Here is a 27693-nt window from a genome sequence, read left to right on the forward strand (position 1 = left end):
CGTTTAGCACATGGTCAGAAAAGTCTAGTTCATATAGCAGTGATTTAAGTGATCTGGGTTTTTTGGGTTTGGTTTTTTTTAAGAACAAAAACCTGGGCACAAATGTTGCTTGTCTGAAAGCAATGCTAACTTGAGGCATGAGTAAATCTCATGACATTCACTTCTCCTAGTGTGGTGTAGCATGGCCTGGCGCACCAATTACTGCTCTATAACATGCGCCTAGAAGTAGGGAAGAATTTGGTTCAGTTTGCATTTTAATGTGAAACTCTTCAAGTCACACTTCCTGAAATGATACACACACCAAAACACTGCTGTACAGTGGCACCTGAAGTTACAAACGCCTCAGGTTACAAACACTTCAGGGTTACAAACTCCACTAACCTGGAAGAGTTACCTCGAGTTGAGAACTTTGCCCCAGGATGAGAATGGAAATTGTGTACCAGCGGCACAGCGGCAGCAAGAGGCCCCATTAGCGAAAGCATGCCTCTAGTTAAGAACAGTTTCAGGTTAAGAATGGACCTCTGGAACAAATTAAGTTCATAACTAGAGGTACCACTGTACTTAGAAATGTGTATTTCTCCAAACCGATTCAGTTCTTCAGCCAAAAGATGTGTACAAAAACCCACATGTTGGGGGTAAAGGAGAACAAAAATGTACTAGCGAAAATAATGTACAAAATTCATTATATCAGAACAGCCTTTCTCAAACTTGGTGACCTCATCCTTAGCAAGCAGGACCAGTGGTCAGGGATGATGGGAGTTGTAGTTCAATGTCACCTGGGGACCCGCGAGGTTAAGAAAGGCTGTATTAGAGAAAATGGTTTTCAAAAGTGTATAAGGCAAAATTGAATACAGAAATGCATATATTAGGAGACATGGGCACTAAAGTGCTGGCAAATTTTCATGAAGACTTTAAAAAAATTCCAACTGATCCAGAAATGCGGTGAGTTGCACTTAAGACTGGAAAACTGAGAAATTGAAACTGAAAGGTACATGTATCCAGACATTATAATCTGTCCTTCTGGCAACCAAAAACCAGAGCAGGACCAGTAAAAATGATTTGGAAATGATCAAGATGTGTAGGTTGAGAGAAGAGGGACAATTCACTATCAGCAGCATCACAAATCCAACTCTGGTGTAATGTTGGAAAATGTTGATCACTTCTCCTACCCAGGCAGTTATCTTTCCACAGGGGTCAACACTGATGCCGAAATCCAGCATCATCTGAGCTCTGCGAGTGTGGCTTTCTTCCAATTGAAGTGCAGAGTGTTTGAAGACTGGGACATTTGCAGGGAAACCAAAATGCTTGTTTACTACCAGATACAAGCAACAGGAGATGGTTGTCCCTGCCTTGAAGGGTGAGATTTCTTGAGAAATTTGACAGGCCACTGTTGGAGATCCAGTGATGCAGTTTATGGACTGCTGGTCTCTGAACTAACCTGGCTGGTCTTCAGCAGTCATTTCCTAACATGCTGAAATATGTGCCTTTGAAGAAATGCAAAACATCCTTACACAAACCATAATGAGTAACAGTAATCCAACACATCCGATATCCGATGTCATTCTTCTTCCACAGCTTTGATGCAAAATGTGAACCTCTCCCATCTTTTCCTCTAATGATACTTCACATAACATTACTAATACAGCTCTAAAGTTTTCACACACACACACACACACACACACACAGAGAGAGAGAGAGAGAGAGAGAGAGAGAGAATTGTGTTTACTGCAATTGTTGGGTTATGGTCATAAATGTTTATCCATAGGCATGTTCTGTAAAGATAGTGGCACTCAAAACATATATTTTTTCAGCTCAGTTGCTCCAGAATAAGTGCAGTTCAAGGATGGAAAACAAATTACCACAAATAACAGGTATTTTGGCTCATTGTGCGAAAGATCTACTTCACAAGTGGTCATTCCGACTGTCTGTTCATCCAAGTGTAGGGAATTTTCTGCACCTGTTCAGAAATCTGGAGAAGCAGCTTAAATTCTCCACATACTTGGCAGGACATAACATAACATATGACTGGTATATCAAGTGACTTGGTAGAGTGGTGTAGGACTGGCTCACCCATGAGGCAAGGTGAGGTGACCGCCTCAGATGGCAGGATCCATAGGGGCAGTGGATCCCAATGTAGATTTTTATTCCCCCTTTGTTCCTAGTGTCAAACTTTACTCCCCTCTTCTTCCCTGGTGGGAAGCTTGGTGCCATTTTGTGGTTTGCCTCAGATGCCAAAAAGTCTTGGGCCAACCCTGGAGGGGTCATCTGTATTCACCTTCCAAGTGTGTTTACTAGAGAAACAACCACCACCTCCCAAACATTCCCAAGGAGGTCATGGGATGCTCTTTATGCTTAATCCTAGCAGCATAGCTCAGCTGGTTAGAGCTTCGACCCTCCAGATGTTTTGGCCTACAACTCCCATAATCCCTAGCTAACAAGACCAGTGGTCAGGGATGATGGGAATTGTAGTCCAAAACATATCTGGAGGGCCGAAGGTTGGGGATCCCTGGGTTAGAGTGTGGTACTGATAATGCCAATTTTGCAGGTTCGATCCCCATATGGGATAGCTGCATATTAAGGTTGTAGTAGTGCCTGGGGCTTGCCAATCAGAAGGTCGGCAGTTCGAATCCCCACAACAGGGTGAGCTCCCATTGCTTGGTCCCTGCTCCTGCCAACCTAGCAGTTTGAAAGCACGTCAAAGTGCAAGTAGATAAATAGGCACTGCTCAGACAGGAAGGTAAACGGTGTTTCCGTGCACTGCTCTGGTTCGCCAGAAGTGCCTTAGTCATGCTGGCCACATGACCCAGAAGTTGTATGCTGGCTCCCTCAGCCAACAAGCGAGATGAGCACTGCAACCCCAGAGTCATCTGCAACTGGACCTAACAGTCAGGGGTCCCTTTACCTTTAGATGATCCTCAGGGTCGTAGAATCATGTTGGAAGGGATGGTGCCAACTCTATGATTCTATGATTAATGTTTGAAAGCCATTTGCCATGTAGGTGGGGCTAGTTAGATGACCCACTTACTTGTGGTCCAGATGGAAAGGAGGGCAAAAACCACATGGAAAGGACCACTCTGTTAGCCCCACCTACATGGTGATTGGCTGTCAGCATTATATAGAAGTGGTTTGTCGAGGGAAGAAAATACATGCTAATTTTAGGCATCTTTGAGCAACTGGGAAGTCACTGATCAAGTCTGCTGAACTTGCTAAACTCAAACACAGATAGCCTCAGACCCATACATTTTCATAATAGATTTTTTTAAACGAGAATAATCTGAAGAATTATAATCTGGGTTTTTTTCTCCTCCATCAATTTACATGCAATTTTACCATAAATTTTATTTCAACAAGACTTAGTTTAAGTATAATTAGTTATGCCCATTCATTAACATTAGCAATTTAAAAAACAAGTATTTCGCAAACAACTCCCATCTGCTACACTTTTATTGGAAAAGTATCTACACTGGGAAACTATTACTATTTTTAAAAAAAGTTAAAGGAACCTTGCCACACAACTGAGTCACAAGCCTGAGTTGAACCCGCCTTTAAGAAATGGTTTTCATCTCATTAAAGGCATGTCAAACATACACCTGTCACCAGGATGTGGCTATTGAATGCGTCCATTTCCAATGCTGCTGCTTACTGAGTTAATAAAATCAGATTTTTCATGAAATCTTGAGAAGGTTCTCTGGGGAGGGGATGGGAGGAAGGATAGATTATGGAAAGACATGAAGAGTGACAAAAAAGAAAAGAGAAAAGGAAGCCAGTTTGCTGAGAAAAGCTATTTCCCGATGTGACATTTGTCTTCTCACTATAACTTTCTTAAGGAAAACATTTACCATCACAGCTATCTTGCGGACCTTCCGAACGCAATCAAAACCCTGACAGAGCTGTACGCATCTGTGAAGGAATGCTGCCAAAGATGTAAAGAGCACCTTACTTCAGTCAGATGTGTGAATACTCCTTACAAGGAGACGGGTATATATTCTACATCTTCTCATACTGTGTATCAGCTGTCAACAGCCTTCCGCCACTTTTTTTAAATTCTTCACCAATTCTGGAAAAGCTTAAACTGCCTTTTAGAATGCAAGTACAGCTGGGGAACCAGTTTTGCTGGGTATGTGTAAGACTGATTCTGGGTTACCTATAACCATCTGATTTGGGGACTGGATAAAACTTTGGTGAAACCTCTCCAGCATAGGTCGGATGTGGGTCAGGCAAGGCTGCTCTTTTCACTGCTAGGCTCGAGCCAGGCTGCCGTAAATTTAAGCTCTGTGCAGGACCCTTCTCTCCAAATCACTCCGAGAAGAAATAAAGCTGAGTAATAGGAGAGAGGTTCAAAGAGCTCAGCGTGGAAGGGGCGCAACTTTCAAGCTGTGCTTTGGAAGTTCCGTTTCAAGTGTAGTCTCTGTGCATCTTTGGGGAACGGCATATGGCATGTGCTACAGATGGATAGATAATGATACATGTACAGCTGGAGGTCTCTGGCATAGGTGGGCCAGCTTGCCTCGTGCCAGCTGGCGAGCAGCAGCTAGGTCTGTAGGATGATTTGATTACCCACAGCTGTTGCACAAAGTCAACATAAAGCAGTGGGAGAGGGGAGGTGGGAGACGCTGTGGCAGAGGAGGCCAGAAGGGGATCGTGCACTAATCCTTACCTTGAGGAGGGGGCGAATTTTAATCAAGCGACAATGCCTCTCCCCCAGACAGGACTTTCTTAATATGCCAAGGTCTCGTTTGAATGATGCCTTTAAGATGAAGGTTAAGACCGGCTAAGTTTGAGCAACTTTGCGGAAGAATTCACGTCAGCCAGTCCTGAATAATGCATGAACGGCATTGACAGCCCCCTCCCCAAATCCCAACCCTCTGTGTGGTACTCAGAGCACAGCTGGCGTTTGCTTTGTGCTGCATACCATCCCTAACCGAAAGAAAGCCTAACTGCATTTATTACTGGCATTCATCCTTTGTACCCATGCATCTCCCATACCCCTGGTCTCTCTGCTGAGATGCTACATATATGTATTATACATGCTATTATAATGTAATGTAGTAAATTCCCCATATTACCTGCACCACCTAGCCTGCCTACATTTAGGTTAAATGACCCTTAGGAGAGGCACCCATGTTTGTTTACGTTGCACTGTAAGTGCAAAAATCAGGGGTGGGGGACTTCAGGCTGAATGTGGCCCTCTAGGTTTTTAATATGGCCTCTAAGCCTCCCCCCACAGGTAATATTTCTTCCTCGGTCACATCCCTTCTCTCCAGGCAACCCCCATTCCTCACTGGGCCTGCTCCAAATCCCATACCCTCCAACATTTCTCCGATGAAAATAGGGACGTCCCATTCCATAATGGTAGTTTTACTATTTATACCCCACACATCTTACTGGGTTGCCCCAGCCACTCTGGGCAGCTTCCAACATATATAAAAAGGTAAAGGTAAAGGTACCCCTGCCCGTACGGGCCAGTCTTGCCAGACTCTAGGGTTGTGCGCTCATCTCACTCTACAGGCCGGGAGCCAGCGCTGTCTGCAGACACTTCTGGGTCACGTGGCCAGTGTGACAAAGCTGCATCTGGCGAGCCAGCGCAGCACACGGAATGCCGTTTACCTTCCCGCTAGAAAGCGGTCCCTATTTATCTACTTGCACCCGGGGGTGCTTTCGAACTGCTAGGTTGGCAGGCGCTGGGACTGAGCAACGGGAGCACACCCCGCCGCAGGGATTCGAACCGCCGACCATGTGATCGGCAAGTCCTAGGCGCTGAGGTTTTACCCACAGCGCCACACGCGTCCCTAGTCCAACATATACAAACATAATAAAACATTAAACATTTTTTTTAAAAAAACCCTTCCCTATACAGGATTGACTTCAGATGGCTTGGGGTTCAGATAACTCCATAACCCCTAACATTTCTCCAATGAAAGTAGGGACATCCTAAGGAAAAGTGGGACATTCTGGGATCAAATCAGAAACTGGGATGGCTTCTCTAAATCAGGGACGTCCCTGGAAAACAGGGACACTTGGACGGTCTGATATCTGCCTTGAGTGTTTTACCTGGTGTCTCTTACCTTCCTGGGTGAAAGAGGGGGGCATGTGAGAATGCATGGAAACCAGACAACTGTACAAAGGTACCATTTGCATTCATGGCTTTAATCTCATCGTGCACTGGGTCATTTTGCCTGGCTGTTAACCAAAAGGTTGGTGGCTTGAGCTCACCCAGGATTCCTGCATGACAATGGGTCAAAATAATATTGATTTGACCTTGAAAGAAAATTACAATCAAGTTTTCTTACTTCAGTGTCATCCCACTAGAGCGTGCACATGAAAAATCTCTAGAGATGAAGCCTTCTGTGAGTTAGTGTGTCACACGTTCCCGCCAGCTCCAGATAATTTGTGAAGGGCCCCCCCCCCCATGATTTTGACTGCCTAGGGGTCTCAACAAGGTTCAATCTCGCACTGGTATTCCTGAACTGCAGAGGCTTGGACTAGATTGTCCGCAGGGTCCCTTTTGACTCTATGATTATACGAAATCACTTTTGCCTCTGGGCCAGCCCACGACTGCTATGTGGCCCCCCCCCCCAGAAGGTAGCCGAGAAAGGTATGGTATTTATACCCTCCTTTTGGGTGGGTGAAGGGTTTCACAATGTGGCAATGCAGTCTTAGGCTGAAAAGGCTTGCTTGCCTCTGCACTGCTAGGCCGCCAGCACCACTCTGGAGCTTTCCCCCTAGATGTCTGGCACCTTGGAGGTTGCAAGGACAAGGGGCAGAGACAGCCTGCCAGTTGGTCATGTCTTCTTTGTTAGCCTATTAGCAAAAAGCAAAAGGAAGGCCATCTGACCTATTGTTGGGAAACTACCTTCTAAGAAGTCAGGTCATGTGTCTAAATCGGTCTCCAACAGTTTTTGGACTACCGTCATCCCTAGCTAGCAGGACCAGTATTCAGGGATGATGGGAACTGTAGTCCAAGTTTGGGAAACCCTGCAATATAGCATTACCTCCACCGATAGCCTTACCTGGGGATGCTGGGGATTGAACCTGATACCTTTACCTGCGAAGCATGAGCTCTACCACAGAGACCCATCCCTTTCCCATCAGCTGTGCAGGCATTTAACACATTTAGATTCTGGGTTTGGGATGCTTCCCAGATGCTCTGGCCACTCCAACGAACCTGTTCCAGACTTCTCATTAGATTTTATTCCTTCAGCAAGATAAAAGGTTTTCTAATGAAAGCAACAAAGCTGTAAACTCCAAAATGAATTCACTGACGGCTTGGCCACCAGGGCAAAAGCTTTTGCTGCACTAACATGGTGCTGACCTAGCTAGCTGGCACAGAAGTGTCAATCTGAAAATCCATTTAAGGAGGAGCTGGAGGACGTGAACTCAGGTTGACATGAAAGCTGCATGTGTTTCATTTAAAAGCGTGTTTATTCAATTAATGCATTTGTTAGGGAGAACACATTTGTGTTAACACATTTGTGTTAATTAAGGGAATTTGTTGCCTACCCTTCATATATTTCAGCCAAGCAATTATGATCTCCTTGCCAGTACCTATGGGCATTTGTCAACCTACAGAATGGTAGCATGCATGTATAATAACAAAGAGGTGAAATGCAAAACTTTGCGAGTCCTTAAGGCGAAAGCAAAGTGCTGCTGAGGAAAACATTAACTCCCTTGCATGCAAAGAGTGATGTCAAGAGGCTGGCAGAGTTGATTTTGATCCTGCTCTTCAGTCAGCACTAATTTAATTTGAAGGTCCTGGCAGCAGGAATAATCTTTGGTCACAATGAAATTAAGTGCGTACTGGCACTGCTTCAGATATGAGAGGCTGGTGTTTTATAGAATAATAATACAGTATAAGATGGACAGATCCTGGCCCCATACTCCTTCTCACACTGAACAGCAGAAACAAATGATAAAGACTGCAGTCCTACGCACAAATCCAATTGAACTCACTGGAAATTACTTCTGAGTGCATTTGCATAGGTTTGCACTGCAATACATGCCCCCAGAGTTTTGAACCTATAATAATCAAGGCAGTATTGCCTAAACTAGGGGTAATCAATATAGTGACCTTCAGATGTTGCTGGATCACAATTCCCATCATCCTCAATCACGTGGCTGATGGGAGTTGGAGTCCAATGTCTGAAAGACTCCATTTTCTCTACCTCTGTTCCAAACAATTGCTCATACACTAGCAGGTGGCCCACAACCATGTTGTCCCCTGAGGACAACCCGGTCACACCACCGCCATGTTGTAGGGGTTATTGTTGAAGCGCTTTTAAGAGAAGGGGCGTGAGAGAGAGAGAGAGCCAGAAGAATAAAGACTGAGAAAAGCAGAAACAAAGGTAAAAATAGGGTTACATGAAATTAGATCTAACCCCAGAACATTTTGTCCTTGTGGGAATTTTATTGTACGCTGCAACAATTTTATTAGCCGCAAAATGGCTTTCATCCAAGATACCTACAGTAAATGAATGGCTGGAGAGAGAAAAAAGTATGGTATGTGGCATTGAAGCAAATCTTACCGAATTAGTTCAAATGAGGGAGAGGAGACGGAAAAGAGAGGACTGTGAGAAAACCTGGTCTTCTTTCATGGTTTTCGTTCAGCGGAAATTTAAAATAGAATTGCCATTGCTTTCCCACTACTGAGATAAAAGCTAATGGAATATATAGATGAGATCTGCAGTAATGAATGCTTCTGGATTCTTTTCTGTGTGTATGTGTATAACATGTGCGTGTATCGCTATTAGAAATTAGATGTGCTGATAAATTATATAAGATGACTAGCCAGAAGATAAGACATATGATATTTTAATATGTGTATTTATTTGTTGTTATTAAAAAAAAAGTCATGAGGAAAAATTATCCAATCAAGCTTGGAAATGAGTGTGGCAAAAGGAAGACCTTCTCTAGAAATCCACGAAAACAGCTTGGCTTAGTCTGAGCCCCAAACAAACCCTGCAACACTCTTGATGATGCCATTGGTAGTTCAGCAGGGTTCGGTCCCTCCCTCTGCTCTCTCAGTGAGTCTGCAAGCCTCCTCTCCACTGCCTGCAGACCAACTTCAAACAGGGGGAGGTGTGGGAGAGATCACAGAGAGCCAGAGGAGGAGTTTCAAAGCTAAAACATTCATCTTGTGTTGTGGAGATAACCAGGAGCCTGAAAATGTGGTTGGTTTCAGGTTTGGAGTGGGTTAAAACATTAGGGTTTGAAAGGTTTAATACCAGGGCTATTTTTTTTTTTAACTCACCAAAACTCTGTTCCGGCACCTTTCAAATGGGCGCCCTTGTCCAGACCCTCCAAGTGTCCCCATTTTCCAGGGACATCCCTGATTTAGAGAAATTGTCCCAGTTTCTGATTTGATGTCCCACTTTTCTTCAGGACTTCCCTACTTTGACTGGAGAAATGTTGGAGGATGTGGAGTTATCCAACCCCTGAGCCGTCTGAAGGCAATCCAGTATAGGGAAGGTTTTTTAAAATTTTTAATGTTTTATTATGTTTTTATATATGTTGGAAGCCCCTCAGAGTGTCTGGGGCAACCCAATAAGATATGTGGGGTATAAATAGTAAAATTATCATCATGGAATGGGACATCCCTGTTCAAATTGGAGAATTTTGGAGGGTATGCATTGTCATTATAAGATAACAAGGGAGGCGTTCACTGTGAGTTCCAACACCGATTTTCCTAGAAAAACAGCACTGTTTAAGACTACTATTCAGGTGTATTTCCTACAGAGTAGTGGAGAGGGGAGAGGCGAGGCTTCAGTGAGGTCAGTGCAGTGCAGTGCAAATGAACCAGTGCGGCCAATCCAGTGCTCCTGCCCATGTGATGAAAACACTCCCTTCCTTTCCCTCATGATGAAGAACAGAAATTTACCTGTAGGAAGGTCAAGTAAGCATTTCCACCCCACCATGTTGTCTCTTGCAGTACCTACAGAAATCAACTATGTGTGCTTCTTCCCTCTTCATTGCTAATAAACAACAACAACAACAACAAAAGTGGATAGGGTTTTTGTTTTGCTTTGTGACCAGATGCCAGAAATGCAAAGACCAGTCCTATTTCTGTCACCTCAGACTCCCCCCCCCTTTTTTTTGTAAGGCTGTACCCACCAAAAGCTTCTAGCTCCATCCCTGAACCTACTCTGGGTTCTGCCTCCTGACCCAGAGGGCTCATTTCCCCACTCTGGTCCCAGGTTTTTGTTTTGTTTTGTTGCAAGAAATACACTTTATCCGCACCCCCATCCTTTCCAGTTACTATAATTGAGTGTCTAGGTGTATAAACATCTGAACACAAGAGTCAAGGGGAAACACTCTTTAAAGTTCTTTTCTCTGTGGGAATCTGCCTCAAGAAATTTAGAAATTAAAGCATGCCATTCCTTACATAAGTGTTTGTCTCTTATAGGCCTGGTTTTTTTGTTTTAAAAAAGATGGAAGAGAAGATTAAGCACTTATCGTGTGTTTTCGGAAGGGGGGCTGCTTCTGAGTTACAACTCGCTTTATTTATAGAGACTTCTGTCTGAAAACTGTTAAAAGTAATAAACCCTGTCTTTTTGAAGAATACAACTCCATAATTTAATCATGCCTACAGGGAAAGGCACAGGCAAATAATTGTGTTCATGTCATTCAAGTGTGAAATCACCAGCATGGCTTGAAATCTAATTTGAGCAAAACTCTAATGCTTGGGCCGGTTTTGGACAACCACAATTTCATTTTTCACTCCCCTGCAAACAGGGTTTAATGAAGTGTCCCAGATTCAGAAAGCCAGTGTGTTTCCATGTTGCCATCCTTCATGTTGTCTGTCTTTCTACCCAAATCACAAGCGGTGTATTAATATTCCAGCAATCCTACAAGGCATGCATTCTTATAATTATGTTGTATTAATGCCTTAAGCAGGTATGTTATTTAACACTGCAACTGAAGACATAACAACATGTCCAAAGCTACTGCTGTTAAACAGCCATTAAAAAAAATTTGAGCAGGGGACAGGGCATGGGACCACACAACTGTTTTAGTAAACTTTTTATACCTGGTTCCCATGGCATTCTACATCAGTGGATGTTACGAACAATTGCAGACCCCTTCATGTCTTTATTCAAAGATCTTCTGCTCAGAAAGAACATGTTGTACAAACAAAATATCTGCTGTCCGACTTCTCTGATTTTCTTCTGCCCTCAACAGGAATTTTGAAATGCCGGTATGTGATGCAGCTATAATGTCAGTAAGAATCTGGCCATGCCACTGTGTGAGTTACTCCCCTTACTGAAGTTCCTTACACAGTTTCGACTCTACAATTTTAGAGCCGTTTATCAATCGATCCCTCTTCCCAGGAGTCTCTGTGAACTGTAGTTCTGTGAGAGGGACAAGTGTCTCCTAACAATCGTCACCACCCTTAAAGTACAATTCGCAGGATTCCTTGGGGAAAACTGTGACTGCTGAAGTTTTCTGTAAACCTACGGTGAGGATGTAGGACATGCTTCTGATAAAGCTAGCATCTTACCTCAATTCTACCAACCCTGAAAACATGCTTAATTGTTTCATACCAAACGCATTATGCACATTGTCAATGGCGGGGGGAGGGGGAGAGGCAATCAAATACCTCTTGATTCATGAGTTCTATTTATCGATAGCCCTGGTCCACAGAAACAAAAACCAAAAGGCCAGGGTGGAATCTAGACACATATAAAAAATGTTTGTTTTTGTTTTTTAAAAAAGTATTGAAAAATATACAGTGGTACCTTGGGTTACAGACGCTTCAGGTTACAGACTCTGCTAACCCAGAAATATTACCTCAGGTTAAGAACTTTGCTTCAGAATGAGAACAGAAATCACGTGGCGGCAGCAGGAGGCCCCATTAGCTAAAGTGGTTCCTCAGGTTAAGAACAGTTTCAGGTTAAGAAGGGACCTCTGGAACGAATTAAGTTCTTAACCCGAGGTACCACTGTATTGAATTTGCCATGAGCTCACCATCACCATCTAGTGTCACATTTGTATAATTCACTTTAAATGTTCTGTTTGCAGCTGTATAGTTGAATCCCAGGATTCCTTTAGCTTGGAACATGTAACACTTCTGTCTTCTCAGGATTGAGGTTCAAATCCAGCCCATCACTGCCTCTAAACACCTGTCTAGCACTTCTGCAGCCTCTCAATAGCCCATCTCTCCCTCCCCACTTTCATATGCAGAATCTGCCTGGAATGGCAGCTGAACGTTATTTTAACCCTGGTGATAGGACAGCATCATTTGGCATCCTAGGGAGACAGGCTAACTTGAAAGGTTAGAAGGCTAGCTTAGGCAATGTCAAGACACACCCAGCTCTCTCCTCCAAAGCCAGCTGCCACTCTCAGCCCCTCAGCAGCTGCTGTTTGAGACAGCTACCGGTACTTTGCACTTCCTAAAGGCTCATGGACTCTGGACACTCATCAAAGCAAGGCAAATACAATTTCCAGAAGCTGTGTAAGACATTTTTTTTTAAAATTCAAGCTTGCTTTTGGAGCCTAAAGGATTGAGTAGAAGAATTTCTTACATTTTGCTGTTACATGTCCCAGGCCCTTGGGACAGATTGGATTTATAACTCCAATTAATCGATCAAAGAAAGAACGAGGCTGCAATCACTTATTTGAAAGAAGGTTCAACTGAGATCAATGTGTTGTTCTTCCGTAGAGATGTGTGGAGAATCCACTGTTTGTATTCATCGCTGTTTGGCTGAGTTCATCACGGCAGTGCAATAAAGGAATTCAGAGGGAGATTCTACATTGACTGGCAATGTGAACTCTGAATGATCACTGCTTAGCAATGTTTGGAGTAACATGATTGCAAGGGTTAGAGATGGATAAAGGCAGAAATTATCCTGTTCTGAGAAATCATAGATTGAGGAAATTTAATTCCTCCCCCCTCCTGACACACATACACAGAGCAGGGACATAATCCAGAGAGATGTGAAAAGTATATAAAATATACTTTTTTACAGGAGCAGTTTAAAGAAAGTGAACAGTGTTCTTAATGGAAGATAAACGACTGCTTGTATGGGTCTCCCCCCTAACCTCCTTGTCAGATTAATCTCAAAAAACATCTCTAAAACTAAACTCTAAAAGGCTGTTTAGGGCAGCTTCACCTCTCTCCAAAACTAATAGCCACAGTTTACCACCTATGCCCTACACATGTGAAATGTTTAAAATATTTGGCAGGAAATTTTCTTCCCACATTTGGTTAGGTTTACTCAGTGAACCCAATGTGAGATAATCCAAAAAAAATGTAGGTTCAGCAAAGGTTGGGGAAATATTGTAGCAAAACATAAAGCTCTATTGGAAAGCTTCTTTGATCTTCAGATTATCAAATGCAGCTTCTAATTTGACAAATTTTTAGTGGCAAAGCATAATATCTAAACATTCCTCTTTTGTCATAACAGTTTAATCCCTTAAGAATGTGATTTAAACACACGGGGGAGCAAAGGTTACCACAAGATTTGCAGGAAATAGGAAACCTGCCTCAGACACCTAGCTTTTTAAAAGAAAAAATAGCAAGGCCATTAAATTATATAACTATATTCTCCATATGGATTGGCACTGCCCGGTCATACTCACTTCAGGTTATATCAAATATACATTGACTTCAAAGACAATTGGGTGGTAGGTGGAATATAAAAGCAGCAATGTTCCATCCTTCAAAACTTTCCACTTGCATTCCAAATCACTCAAGATCAATAATATCTATAGTGAAAGGATGGTTTTATTGTAATTGAAGCCTATTCCATTCACATTAGCCAACAAATGCCTTTGAAAAGTATTTACCTAAAAGATTGCAAAGGGAAATTACAGCAGAGTTAGAATGACAAAAATAAAAGCATCTGAAGAAGTGTGCATGCACACGAAAGCTCATACCAAGAACTAACTTAGTTGGTCTTTAAGGTGCTACTGGAAGGAATTTTTTTTGTTTTGACTATGGCAGACCAACACGGCTACCCATCTGTAACTAAAAATAAAAGCAGTATCATTCCACTCTCTATCTATAGGTGCAAGACAAAATGAACCCAAGACCTGTGTCACATACTCTAGTGACAGCGACTGACAATAGGAAACAAAACATTATTCAACTTATTATATAAAGCAAAGTAGTTTGGGGATGCTCAATGAGTGGGGAGGAGGCATTGCTGTGGTCTGTTATGACTCCATCTTTTTGCATTTACTCACCTCACAGAGTGTTTGTTGTGGGGGAGGAAGGGAAAGGAGAATGTTAGCCGCTTTGAGACTCCTTAAAGGGAGTGAAAGGCGGGATATCAAATCCAAACTCCTCTTCTTCTCTTCTTCATTGCTACCCTGCATTTGACTCCTGAGATAGTATGGGGATTCTGTTAATATAGACCCCCACCTGCTCCCCCAACAGTGATTTTAAGTGAGCTTACATCTTGGAGATGTTGCTGGAAAGCCCTGGAAGATGTGGGTATCTATGCCAAAATCTCCTTGTCTATAGGTTTTCATGGACTGTGACAACCATGGGAGTAGGCTTCACTGTTTTGAGAATGGACCAAGCCCTGTTTATCTCACAGGCAGTCATGTTGATACTGTGGTCTTTCACTAGAATTTGGATACAACTTACAGCATACAAAACTGCTCTAAGAGGTCTTCTCTGAACCAAGAAAGCAGTTAGCTCCTTGACTTAAGAAAGAATTAGAGGCAATGAAATAAGTTGGGCAATAGTTTGAATGAATGACAGTACAGTTGTACCTCCACTTACTTATCCCCCCAGTTACGTAAACTTTGGGATACGTAAGCAGCAAACCTGGAAGTATATTTCCAGGTTTTTGCCACCTGCGCATGCACAGAAGTGCTCTACTGCCACATGTGTGTGCGCAGAAGCTGTCTCTCCAGTTGCAAAAGCCTCGGAATCCGGCTGGACCTCCGGAATGGATCCCGTCCACAACTGGAGGTACCACTGTAAAGTCATGACAACGCCGACGGAAATGCACAACCTGGGCTATGCATTTAAATTCTGGCTGGTTCTGGTTGTAGTTGTGGCTTTCTCTTCTGATACAAGAGGAATCTTATAAGTACAGATTCCCATCCAGAGTCTTGACTAGAAAGTACAGTAAGATAAAAATGAGGGAAATCTCCTGTATACAAGCTGTGTAGCCTGATACTATGTTTACTTGAAACAAAGCCCCACTGAGTTCAATACAGATTACTCACAAGTAAGGCCCACTGAGGTTTAATTCAAAATAAAGTGGCATAGGATCAGGCCGTACCTGCATGAAATCAACCAAAGTCTCCCTCCCGTTTTCTCTTCAAACTCTATGTCGAAGTGTATTATTCTAAAGTGTCTTTGAAAATATAATGGATTCCAGAATTTTGACCACAAAATGGCTCACAAAGCCTTCTCAGGGTGAATTTATACAAACATTAAACCTATAAGCACCTAATCTCCTTTAGAATCAAGGAGTTAGTCAAAGGGAGGGAATGGATGGGATCAACGTGGCTCAGAAAGAACGTTTAAGCAAAGGTAAGCTAAGCAAACTCTCTCTCTCTCTCTCTCTCTCTCACACACACACACACACACACACACACACACACACACACAGCGACTTAACCCAAAAGCATTCCAACCGGTGCCAACACAGCTGCTTTTGCAGCCAGCCAAACAAGCACCCTCTGCTGCCAAAGAGAACATTAGGGGAAGCAGTTTAGTCTTTGGGTGCCGCAATTACTCAGCCACAGTTCCAGATCTATTGTTTCCATTTTTTCAGCTATTCTTCCTGGAACAGATGTTTTGTTTCGGAGTTATCAGCATGGTACTGTCCCTGGAATATTAATGACTGCCAACAGCAAAAAGCAAACTCCCTTCGCCAGATGCAGTGCCAGCTTTGGCCATCCTAGGTTCCATTCCAATGGAGGCGTCACTCCCAGAAATGCACAGTTCTCTCGTGATATACCTGTGTTTCTTGAGTGGGTCACATACAGGCATGCCGTGATCCCACTGAGATGAGGAAGGAGGAAGGGAAAGATCCTCTGCCTATGGAGGAAAATGCAACCCTGCTCGCCCCTGCAGCCTGTTGCAGCAGGCAGTATAAAGGCTTGAGCCTTGGGCTGGGAGGCAGAAGGTGAACTTGATTGGCCTAGAGAAGGGAGTATAACTCACTTCCCTCTGCCAACCCAAGGAAGTTGCAGGTAGGGGTGGGTGGGAAATTTGATTTCGCCCTCATTTAATGGAGAACCTACCTAATCCACAGTTCCTACAACAACATGCAACAGAGCCATTCTGTGAAATTTGTACTTCTCCAAATTTTGCAGTGCAGTTCTCCATATCGATGTTGTTTACAAACACACAAAAAACAAACATGCAGGGAGTTGGGCTAGAGCTAGATGATCCTCAGGGTCCTTTCCAATTCTACAATTCTATGTAAAAATGTGCATAAAAAGGCATGTGTTACGTAACACACATTGATAAATAAAGGTGTCATATTTGGAGAAATGTCTTTTGCAAAAAATGTTTATATTGGGGTAATTTGCAATAAAACACTCGTGAATTTTTCTGAAGACTTTAAAAAGAAATGATAACTGATATAGAAATGTGGACAACTGAACAAAAGGGTGAGGAATGGAGGGGAACCCAAATGGACAGATTTGCTCATCTCCAGTTGCTTAGCTCTCAGTTCAGGTGTAAAAGGATTCTGAACTGTCCTCACCCTGTAAAATCACTGCAGGGAGAAATGGGAATTGGAGCTCAGGGATATGCTGCCCCGGAGCGCAACACTCACCCCTTCCAATGACTGATTTATAGAAATCATGGCTGTTGCTGGGAGGATGAGGGGCTTCGCCTGCAAATTTCGCATGTTCCACAAATGGCATTTTCAAATAGTGATCTCCAACGTTTCATGAAAACGTCCAACTGGAAAAAAGCCCTTTCCCTCTGTTTGGGAGTCGCTCACCTTGTGGCATGAAAGCCTTCCACACTCCTCCCCAGTCCACTCCTGCCGGAAATGCCAAGAGATAGATTAAAAACTAAACAGATGTAGTTCCCTTTTGTCTTGGGAGAATAAATGCAGGAGCTGAATCTGTTCCAGCACTTTTGTATTTCTGTAAGCAAGCAATCTAATTATAAAGAAAGTTAATGCCAACATTAGTCTAGTTACCAAGAGCCTGAGCTGCACCAAATGCCAGCAAGTGTTAGCTTTCAAATAAAAGCAGTTTGCGTGTTTATTTAAATGTCGAGCCCAGTCCATTTGAAATGCTCCTTGTGGGACATTACAAATTTAAATACAAAAATCTGCGTGAAGTAGCCATTTTAAAAATCAGGGTGAAATAGGAAAACACAGCTTGATAGGCCCTGAGAGCATCCACTAAAAGCTAGATCGTAGAAGAGTTTGGATTTGATATCCCACTTTATCACTACCCGAAGGAGTCTCAAAGAGGCTAACATTCTCCTTTCCCTTCCTCTTCCACAACAAACACTCTGTGAGGTGAGTGGGGCTGAGAGACTTCAAAGAAGTGTTACTGGCCCAAGGTCACCCAGCAGCTGCATGTGGAGGAGCGGAGACGCGAACCCGGTTCCCCAGATTACAAGTCTATCGCTCTTAACCACTACACCACACTGGTTTTCGCTGATAAACCAATCTTCTGAAAAAGGGGTAGGGAGGAAGGACTGTGTTCGTTGGGAATTACTGAAAATCCGCCCTCAAAGTCCCAGTCACCAGAGAAGTGGACTTTTCCAGTAAAACTTGTGTATATTGTAAAAGAACACATTGGAGGAAGTAGCTGCTCTGAAAATATTGACACTATAGAGTAACAGTGACTTAGCTCTTTGGTTTGTAGCCAATGTAGCGCTGTGTCAGGGTCTCATCAGTGCAATGATTGCTACTAGCACAAAAGGACTTTCCCCTTCTCCTCCTCCTCCCACATGCCTCCTTGATCTGTTCTAGCGGTTCCCCCAATTTTCCAGAGAAGTTTTAAGGAGGGTGTGGGGCACACTCAGGGGGCGAAAGTCCCATTGCACCAGCTGTAATCCTTGTGCTGAAGGGATGAGTTAGTAGAATCCTCTCTTTTCTTGGAATTGTAATTCAATGATCTCCAGCGGAGAAGTCTGTAGAACATGAATAGAATTTTCTTTGTAAACATAGGCATCTTTGAGAACTGATGAATAGCGATCCATCCATTAGGATCTTTTTAGGCCATTGACTATGTGCTCTTTTCTCGACAGAGGCCTAGTGCTTTAAATAGCTCCATAACAGAGAAAAGTCCAACAGATGCAGCTTTCCATAATACATCCCAGGGGAAGGTTTCGGGCAGCTTTTTGGACTTCTGCTCCTAGCATCCCTGACTGTAAGCATCTCTGCTTGGGGAGCAGGGAACTTATGGGAGTTATGGGCCAAAACATCTAGAGGGAACCAGGTTGAGGAAATCTGGTTTCAGTGAACATCTGCCTTCCTTGCAGCTACTGAAAAACCAGGATCCTTGCTATAACCTCCAACGTGATGTGGCCCAAATTTAGGGCACTAACTTCATGTGACCTGTGTAAGATCGCAGACCCAGAAAAGGGCTTTTGGGGGTCATGGAGCCCAAAAATGCAGACCTGAAAAAACTTTTCAGAATGAGATCTCGGCCCAAAATCGCCTGAGAGCAAGGCACCCCAAATGGCCACCGTCCTCACAGGGAAAATCCAGAATGTACCAGCTTTTCTGTGGGAGTTGACAGGTATGCCTTGCCAAGAAGAATTAGCTTCATCAATACTGGAAAAGAGCACTGCAACCCTCTCTTGGCTTCACATCTAAGGTCCCTTTCAGAAAATGAACTGTAGGTGCTTTTATGAAAGTGCTGATGTTTTATATGATTTTTAATGGCATAATGTATTTATGTTTAGGTTTAACATGTAAGTTGCTCGGTGTCCTTTAAGAAGTCTTAATAGTAATAAATAATAATAATACATTCTTTACATCAAAAGAAAATATTGTGCAGCAGAACCAGCTGGAGTGGTCCTTCTGCAGCTTAAAACAACCTGTTTGTTGTCTGCCTGCAAGGATACGCTGCATATTCTTCCTCACATTAACATAAACTCAGCTCCACAGCCAGCAGGAGCAGACGAATCATGGCCCACACTGCTGGACAAGTGAAGCTTTTAACAGTGCCCTCCTACCTTCCCTCTCTTTCATCAGCACGAAGTGGCTGGAAAGCAGGGAAGGCTATAACAGAAGGGTTTGAAACCTTTTTCTCAAGCCAGATTAAGCCTCTTGGTATTGGAAGGAGGAAGTCTCCATATGTTCAGTGATGCACACCCTGGTTTTGAGTGTGTCCGTGGAAGAGAAATGTGTGCAATACAGCCTGACGTTTGACCACACAGCAACATCTTGGCTGCTTGTATCTTCCTGCCAAGTAGTGAGCAGGATTTCACAAGGGGCTGTACGCAGATGTGTCTAATGCGGTCGTTAGGAAGGATTAGCGACATGATTTGTGCGCAGCCCAAACCCAAGAAATGGTTAATCAAAAGTACATCCCATGAGTCTGATTACTAGAAAAGTTGGAGGGAGAAAAGTTTGCGAGCCTCTCCCTAGGAATGATGAGAGAGAAGGGAGATATAGGCACCCTCAAATGATTAAGGCAATCTCAGGCCACCCAGAAAGCTAAAATCTGGTGTGCATACAGCATGGGGGAAGTTGATTACTTTGAAAGTCCTGGAAATGAGAATGTTTTTAACACATGTGGGACACGCCAGGGGAAAGCTTCTTGTGCAGAGGAGTCCTAAGGGATAGATAGCATGAGACTCTCGATCTCAGAATTGTGGGTTTGAGCCCCACGTGGACCCAAAGATTGCTGCGTCGCAGGCGGTTGAACTAGATGGCCCTTGTGCTTCCTTCCAACTCTACAATTCTATGATTCTAAGCTGTGGGAATCCTGTGCCATCTTCAGACTTAGATTCGGTGGAGGTGTTTCCAGCGAGTGCGAGAAAAATCTGCTTGCAGAATGTATGCCTTGTTTATTTGTATGGTGGGGAGCAGCTAATTGGGATGGGGGAGAACTTTGTCATGCAAACCCATCAGATTTGAACCTCTCAGAATAATATATATGAACCCAAATCCCAGTGTCCTCCAAAATCCACACTTTTTTCTGAGTCCCCTCCACTGCCCATAAACTGGTGAAAATAACATAAAAAAATGAGTTATATTAGGGGAAATTGCATACAAAAATGCGCATCTTATGAGAAATGTATGCTAAAACATGAATTTTTGTGAAGGCTTTGAAAAATAAATGAAATAAAAGAGCAATCCAACCCCCTGCAGGCCTGGCTGGGGGGTGGGGGGCTGGTGTTGGATTAGGTGTAGGTTTCCCTCTGACCCACTTGCCCAGATCAGCTGGACTCCTCACACTGTAAGCCCCCATTCCACCTGCAAACTTTCAGGAGGGTGTGGGTGTGGGTGGGTGGGTGGGTGGTGTAAGGGTCCTGTGGTGATATACCTGCTGGTGGAGGCCAGTGGAAAGTCCCCAAATAGGGGACTGGATCCACAGCTGGTCCCACTGTCATTGTGTGACAGCACAGATTGTCCTACTCACCCACCTGCGTCCCTTTCCACCAGAGCTACTATTCTCCTGCTCCACAAAGTCCTGTTGGCAGAGAAGGGAATAGTTTGGACTGTGCCCATAATTGCAAACTGATGTGTAAAGGTGAAGGACTGGATTTAAGATTAAGACATTGAAATGGACAGATTTGTCCATTCTTTCTAGCTAAGTTTTGACATACTTCTCAAAGGCAAGTTGTCCGTTGTTGTTTTTTTCTAGGGAACTAACGACAACGCACACATTGATTATGTTTCAGGTGCAATGAGCATCTGGCAACCAGCACACTGCTATTATCTAATAATTCTGCATTTGGTCACTCAGTAAAGGTGCCTCCAACAAGCTTGCTGGCATAAACACAAATTCTGTCATGTTGCCATCTGCTCCTCATGGAACCAAGTTGTTTTAGATCTTGATAAATCCTCGTGGTATATCTTTTTCAACTCCTTGCCAATGCCCAAACTATCATTGTGTTTAGGCCTATCACATTATTATTGTTCTTGTTGCTCGGGCTGGAAATCCCTTTATTTTAATTGTTTGATAAATAAACCACAAGCAGTAGAACAAGAACCTCCATCTCTGGAGACTTTCAAGGACAGGTTAGGTGAGCATTTGTTGAATACTTGTCTGCCCATGTTTTTCTTGGTAGTGGACTTCCTTCAGGCTGTTAAATCTACAGGCACTCTCCAAACTCAAGTTTCTACTTCCCCATTTCAAGCAAAAGAAGGAAAGGCAACAGGTATGTATGAGTGTCTTCCACCTGCTCTATATTTTCCATCCCTTCTTCCTAGCACTATTGCCACCACCTCTGTTGTGGCACTTTGAGACAATATTGTTGGCAGCTTAACAAAAGATGGCCAGCTGCCAAGTTTCTACCTTCACAACCCATGTATGAGATACTAATTTTGATGAATACTCTATTCAGGTGTTACCTGGAGGGAAGAGGAAACATAGGTACAGTGGAGTTTGGGTTTTAGCCTTGGCCCTCATGTCGTACAACTCTCCCTGTCCCTCTCATGATGAATATGAACTTCTGCAGCAGCCAAAATACCCTGGGCCAGCCCTGATTTTAAGTACTAAAACTTATGGCAATCTCCAATGCTAACTTCACTGCCAGCATGGGAGCGTTTTCCAAGTGCTTGTCTGTTAATCAGAGCCATGACTCATGAATCTCACATATGACGCATTCCTGCATCTGCAAAAAAAAGGAAAGCTAGCATCTAAATTATCTCCAACAGCGTACCTATATGAGAAATTTGTCTCAATAAATTCAGTACCTTTCTGGAAGATGACTGGAGAGATTGCTTGATTAGGCCTTTATAATTGCTACATTATTTCATTGCAGATTAATCAATGTTCATGTAAAAATTCAACACCCTGTAGGGCATGATCACAAATGGATGTAAGATTTACAAACAAAGCTGGATTAGAGATGCACAATTTTGTTTGTTAGAGCTGAAGATGTTTTGAAAGAGGGAAGTATATGTCCATTCTGCCTTTACCTCTGCAAAGGTTTCACAGATCTTTTTGTTGTGTTTCAAAAGCTTGCACAATCTGAGCTGAGGCAAGTGTGAGGTGCGTGGGTATATACTACATGTTATATACACTTCAAGTTCAAAGCTTTCCTCACTTTTGAGCTCTTTTAGAAGCTACCGTCTGTCTCCAGCTGTCCTTTGCAATCATCACTTTTTATATCTGCATCTTAGGTCACTGCAAGACAACCTGTTTACTGAGCATTCATTCTGGAGTGGTAATAGTCACACTCTATTCTGCCTTGGCCAGATCACATCTGGAATACTGTGTCCAGTTCTGGACACCACAATTTAAGAACGATGTTGACAAGCTGAAACATGTGCAGAGGAGGGCAACCAAGATGATCAAGGGCCGGGAAACCAAGCCTGATGACAAAAGTTTGAAGAAGATGGGTTTGTTTAGCCTGGAAAAGAGGCGGCTATGAGGAGATAGGATAGCCATCTTCAGATATCTCAAGGGTTGCCACATGGAAGATGGAGCAAGCTTGTTTTCTCCTGCTCTGACTTGAACCAATGGATTCAAGTTACAAGAAAGGAGATTCTGACTAAACATCAGGAATAGCTTTCTGACAGTAAGAGCTGTTCTGGACACCACAACTGTCAGTGGAACGTTCTCCCTTGGGTGGTTGTGGACTCACCTTCCTTGGAGATTTTTAAGCAGAGGTTGGCCATCTGTCACGGATGCTTTAGCTGAGATTCCTGCAATGCAGGGGATTGGACTAGATGACCCTTGGGGTCCCTTCCAACTCTACAACTCCACAGTGCCTGGCTTAAAACTGTCCACCAAAAACTCCACTCTTGGGGCCTATCCCCACAACATATACTCACTATGGGCCTTACCGAAGCATACAGTCTAATTTGCCAATGTCTAAAAGATATCAAGCATCAGAACAACCTGGCCACTATAAAGAAATTCTGCCCTTGGTATGTTCATTTTCCACCTCTCCATTTTGATTATCTGGCCCCATATCTGCACAAACTTATTATCCCAAAATACAGACGTGCTTTTACACTTGCAAGACTGGATGTTTTGCCATCTGCCGTACTTGCCGGTCGATTCCAAAAGATCCTGCCTGAGAAATGCCTTTGTCCCTGTGGAGATGGTAGCACCGAAACAGCGGCACACATCCTCCTGTCTTGTACTCTCTACAAAGACCAGAGGAACGAGATCATCACCTCACTCATCCTAGGACGCACAACCACTGCCACAGTGTCCTTTCTCCTGTCAGATCAAACGAAGCAGATAACAGCAAAGGCTGCTAGGTTCATAGCAGGGGCAATCAGAATAAGGGCCACTAACTGACTGCTGATTCAGGACTTTAAATTGTCCTCTTATATCAAATTTCCTTTTCTGTGTTTACTGTAATGTTTTACTGTTGCTATGGCCATTGGCTAATGCGAATAAAGTTTTATCTATTTACAACTCTGTGATTTGTTTCCACAAAGTTTGTGGGGAGGATAGCTGATTTGCCTATGGGAAAGTTCTGTGATATCACCTCAAGCCATTCTTACTGCACATGTCCCAGTAAATTTTCCTGATTCTTTATTGCAGGGAGTCCAAGCTTTTTGGAAGGGGATTTGTGGCATAGTAGCAACCAAACCCCTTTAATTCTGCAAACTGAATTTGTCAGTATGCGATTGAATCCCACCTCGGGGGGGGGGGGGCGCGAAATAGAGGTGGTCTGGAAGCAACCTGGCTCTAACTTGTCCATCTTTATCCAGTCTTTCAGCAGATAGGAGAATAATATTTAGTGGGGTTTCAGTATTGAGGAAATGGTTAACTGAGAAGTTAGCAGCAGCTGCATAAGACCGTCAGTCTCATCTGAAAGGATCTCAAGTTTTGGTAGCCTGTTATACACTCACGTATCGCAAAAATGCCTAATTTATAAGGGGAAACAACTTTTTCTAATATGCATATTATTTATACAGTCAGCTTTAATCATGCCACCTCCAGAAGCACAATTAGACACGAACCTGCATGTCTAAACCCCTTCTCACTAATAACACATATCCAAATCAGGAACAAGTGATTTTGAACCAGCATGTGCCTTCATCTCCCCCCCCCCCACCTCTATTATTTTTCTATAATCAAGTATATTTTGGTAATGCTTTTTCTCCCCTTGTTACTTTTTTATTTTCTCACCTCTATACTTTCAGGTTCTACCCAGTATCAAAATTAGAGAGATGAGAAATCATGCTTTTTATTCTTCTTGTGCTATATTTACAGCGGAGACAGCTTGCAATGTGACTAAAATGCAGATGATCATGGACGCTATTTGAAGTTTGGTACCAAAATGTAAAAATAAACCGGTAGCGCACTCCTAGGCATGTCTTGTCACAATTAAATCCCATTCAGTTCAGTGGGGCTTACTCTCAGGGAAGTGTGCAAAGGATTGCAGCCTGAATTCCATTCTTCTGTTTTGTTCCATTCTTCTGTGAGTCATTCCTTGCCTTGCCTTGCTCTGTCCTTTCCTACTGTGCTTTGCAGAAGGTCTAGCTATAGTGGAGATTCTCACTAATGGGGAAACTATTAGTTGCAACTGGAGCATGATGCAGTGACAAACCCAGACAGACAAACAGACAGAAATCTTAAAATGCAGAGACATCACCTTGCCAACAAAGGTCCGTATAGTTAAAGCTATGGTTTTCCCAGTAGTGATGTATGGAAGTGAGAACTGGACCATAAAGAAGGCTGATCGCCAAAGAATTGATGCTTTTGAATTATGGTGTTGGAGGAGACTCTTGAGAGTCCCATGGACTGCAAGAAGATCAAACCTATCCATTCTGAAGGAAATCAGCCCTGAGCGCTCACTGGAAGGACAGATCCTGAAGCTGAGGCTCCAATACTTTGGCCACCTCATGAGAAGAGAAGACTCCCTGGAAAAGACCCTGATGTTGGGAAAGATGGAGGGCACAAGGAGAAGGGGACGACAGAGGATGAGATGGTTGGATAGTGTTCTCGAAGCTACCAGCATGAGTTTGACCAAAGTGCGGGTGGCAGTGGAAGACAGGAGTGCCTGGCGTGCTCTGGTCCATGGGGTCACGAAGAGTCGGAGACGACTAAACGACTAAACAACAACAACAGAGCAGGATGATATATTGGTAAATTGTCTGAAACCGGTATGGTGTTCAGGTCGTGATACCGGTTTCAGACATTTTTAGCAGGCAGTACATCGCGGTGGCTGGGAAGCCACAATGTATTTCCATCTCAAATTGCCTGCAAATAGCAAAGGCACAGGCAGGAGGATTCCCACCCCCATCCCCCAGCTGAGCAGTTTAAGGAAGCCCCCCCTAACCCCTCCAGCTTGCGCTAGCCAGAGCAGGATGAGGGCTTGCTCAGTAGAGCTGGGTGATGTATCTCAGCTTCTTCCTCCCCTAAGGTGGGCAGGAAGAAGCAGCCAAGATACATCCTGGACATTGCTGCATTTAAAAGTGAACCTACCTAATTCGCAGTCCCCAAAAGAGTAAGCAAACTGAACTACAGCCACCCTTCAACATCCACACTGCTCTGAATCTTGCAGTGTAGTTCTCCAGCCAGGTAATGTTCACAAAAATGCATATATTGGGGTAAATTGTGTATCTAAATGCATATATAAGTGAAAATGACATGGAAAATGCAATCCAGCCAGCTGGATGGGTTATAAATAAAACAACAACAACAACTACTACTACTACTACTACAACAACAACAATGAAAATTGATTAGCAACATGTGGCCATTAGGCAACTTTTACATTTTGCCTGTTATCTTAGGTTCTACAAATGCTAGAAACTTAAAATAATTAAAGGAATAATAATAAAGAAAGCTAGGAATCTGAGGGTTATAGTTCATTGGAGGGGCGATCGCATGCCTACCCCCCACCCATAGCAATCACAATGGTTATAGGGGAGTTCTAGAAAGATAAGGCGCTGAGGGAGCTGCCTCTTGGCAGATTTAGTTTAAAAATATGATATTTCTTGTAGCAATTCCTAGGAGGAAAGGGAATCCATCCAGGTTATTGTTTGTTGGGTGAGTAATCTTCTCTAAGATGAATCTTTTTCTCTTGGCGTCTCCCAGCAGAGACAGAAGCACATCCATTTTAACAGCTATCAGGCAAGCACAAAATGAGGCTTTTCCTTTGAAAATCACAACAATAAAAGGTTAAAGAAATCCCATTGTGCCCTGGTCAAACATATTTCCTTCACCTAGCAAGCCTCATTAATTCCATTTACAGTAACTCTGTGGCACCTTCCCTTGACACAATCGCTCCAGTGCTGGATTACCAGATAGGCAGACTGAGCACATGCACCAGCAGAGCATGTGCAGAGCACAATTTAAAAAAATAATAATTTGAGTTTTGATATTTATTTATTTTAAAAAACAAAAGAATAGTCAAGTTTAAAAACCAGGACTTTCTTAGACTTCACTACACCCAATTACGCCATTTTCCTGCTCTCTTCCAGGGATTCCCAACCTTCAGTCTGCAGCTGCTTTTGGACTACAACTCCCATCATCCCTAGCTAGCAGGTCCAGTGGTCAGGGATGATGGGAATTGTAGTCCAAAACTAGCTGGAGACCCAAGTTTGGGAAACCTTGATTCACCAAAGCCACTTTAAGCAGAATCCTTAGCGGTTTCAAGAGTTGAGTCTTATGGCTTTGGCAAGGGTCTTGTGATTTTAACTGTTGCCTGGTAGGCCGACATGTAAAAAATGATAGTCAAGATTTATTGGGTCAGGGGGAAAACATCAGCAGTTAAATTTCTGCCGTTAAAAGTGGAGCAACTTTGAATATAGTTTGGAAGAAGAAGGTGGCAACTCTGCTCTGCCAGTGGAGGCCAAAACAAACTCTCCCAGTTGACACCAAGCAGGCTCCACTGTTTTAGATGCTGACTAAAAAATACTTCTGTTTGACAAGCCTACTGACACATGTAAGTTTATTGCGCATACTTGTAGTTGCAGCTCTTGCTCCCTTTCTCTCTCTTTAGTCTTTAATAGGCTACCTTTTTCTCATTGTCCTGGCTGTGCCTTGTTTCATAGCTGCATGTGTTTTAGAGAGGCAGCGGTTATCTTCTTCTTCTTATCCAGTTTCCCATTTGACCTGGAGGGGAGGGAGAGATGGGCTTGCCTTGCCCTTGTGGGTAATCTGTTTCTTTTTGTGTGTTGCTGAAATGCAACTCCTATCATGCCTGACTATGGGCCAGACAGGCTGCGGTTGAGTTGCGGGAGGAGGGGACATAGGTTCCTAACCCCTGGTCTTCAGATGACGCCCCCCCCCCCTCCCAAGAATTCACCAAACACATGGAGATATGGAGTGAAACCATGGTTCCTGGCTACACCCCTGAAATCAGCATGCCTAATGGGCCATACACACAATGTTCAGGATTTTTAGCTAGGGTTGCCATATTTCAAAAAGTAAAATCCATGCCATACAACTGGGTTTGCCTGGACATTTTATCGGATTTCCCTGGACGCCATTTTCAATGGATGAATCCTGGTTATGTGCAGGGAATTCCGGACATATGGCTGCCCTATTTTAGCTGAGAGTCCCATGGATTGCAAGAAGATTAAACCTATCCATTCTGAAGGAAATCCGTCCTGAGTGCTCACTGGAAGGACAGATCCTGAAGCTGAGGCTCCAGTACTTTGGCCACCT

This window comes from Podarcis muralis, chromosome 4 (genome assembly GCF_964188315.1).
Source record: "Podarcis muralis chromosome 4, rPodMur119.hap1.1, whole genome shotgun sequence".
In the NCBI taxonomy this organism is placed as follows: domain Eukaryota; kingdom Metazoa; phylum Chordata; class Lepidosauria; order Squamata; family Lacertidae; genus Podarcis; species Podarcis muralis.